The sequence below is a fragment of the Onychomys torridus genome, chromosome 11 (assembly GCF_903995425.1).
Source record: "Onychomys torridus chromosome 11, mOncTor1.1, whole genome shotgun sequence".
NCBI lineage: Eukaryota > Metazoa > Chordata > Mammalia > Rodentia > Cricetidae > Onychomys > Onychomys torridus.
In genome coordinates this window covers 56,243,763-56,245,264 of record NC_050453.1, presented here as the reverse complement: position 1 = coordinate 56,245,264, position 1,502 = coordinate 56,243,763, and the positions used below count along the sequence as shown (strand labels likewise).

Below are 1,502 nucleotides of genomic sequence, written 5' to 3'. Positions count from 1 at the left end.
GAATTCTTTGAAGTCCTGAGGGAGCCATCTGCAGGTGGGTCACTCCGTTAGAGCCTGGGGTGTGAGGAGCATGGGCTAGGACAGCTGCATTGGAAGATGCCACACTGGAGTCAGCACTGGGCTGTGACAGTGGGATCGTGGTCAGTGCCTCCGCCTTCTCCAAAATTCTGCCGTCTGCAGTCCTCAGCTGGAGTTGCCTCTGCTGGAATGTCTGTTTTTTCTTGTTTATTGTAACTCCCCACAGACACATAGTTCTAACCTTGAGATGATTTGAAGCCAAATCAGGATGTGAGAGCTTTATCAGTGGTTCGTATTGACCTTGTGATCAACACAATGATAGTTGGACCCAAAGCATCTGCTTTGATGCCCTGGTCAAGCAGAGATCTTCTGACCCTTGCTAATTGATACATTTAAAAGAAGCATGGGAAATAAAGCTTCTACGAGTTAGCCCTTAGAAAGGAAAATATAGGAGGCTGGGGATATAGCTCAATAGCAACGGATGTGTGTGCCTGAGGCCCTAGAGGGTGATCCTGGCACCTCACAAACAACAACCAGCAAACTCCAAATAGTGCAACTTCCCTCAAACACCATATAACATGGTGCATGTTAAACTAGAACACAGTGAATCCTGAAGCATTCAACATACCCACAACATGACGGTCCAGACACACCGCTTGTTTGGGGTACTGCCTGAGTGCTGGCAGGCACCCAGGACAAAAAGAACTCTTCCAGTCTTCAGCAAAGTCTGGGCATTATCTGGCCACCCAGCTGCTGGCCTTTGCTCTAGCACTTCAGATTTAGGGGCCTTCCAATCCCTCCTCCATCTCTGTCTAAATCAGTTCTCAAGCCTCAACACAACTCCTGGGGGGGGGGGCAACAAATGACCCTTTCACAGGGGTCATATAGCAGATATCCTGCATATCAGATATTTACAGTAAGATTCATAACAGTAGCAAAATTACAGTTATGAAGTAGCAACAAAAATGATTTTATGGTTGGGGGTCACCACAACATGAGGAGTGGTATTAAAGGGTCCCAGCATTAGGAAGGCTGAGAACCACTAGTCCAAATGATTCACTACTTTTCTCATGATCTGCTTTCCTCTCACTTGCTTATTCCCCATTCCTTTATTTTTTTAAAAAATATGAAAGACTTCATGAATTCATGGGCCATGCTAATCTTCTCTTTGTTTTTCTAATTTTAGCGTATGTGCTTCTGAGGTGAGCAAGAGCCCTCTTTCTGAAAACTCAAGGCTGTGCTTTATTCTTTCACCCCGTGGAGATTCAGCTGGCACTTCTGTAATTTATTATAGCATCATTTTATATAAATGATGAAGTTCACGTATAGTCTGATTCCATATCCGTACTGACAGCTCTTCTTTAAATACATTTTATTTAGGTAAACTGTAATTCATGCACAAACCGTTATGAGCAACACACAAAGATGTCTTTACACATGGTAATCTCTTTCTGGCAAAAACCCCAAACCACCACTGCCATGTG

General features: G+C 44.1%; 1 pseudogene; it reads right to left on the bottom strand.

Annotated features, from left to right (window-relative positions):
- Positions 1-1,138: 1,138 nt before the first annotated feature.
- Positions 1,139-1,228, bottom strand: LOC118593557 (annotated as a pseudogene).
- Positions 1,229-1,502: the final 274 nt, after the last annotated feature.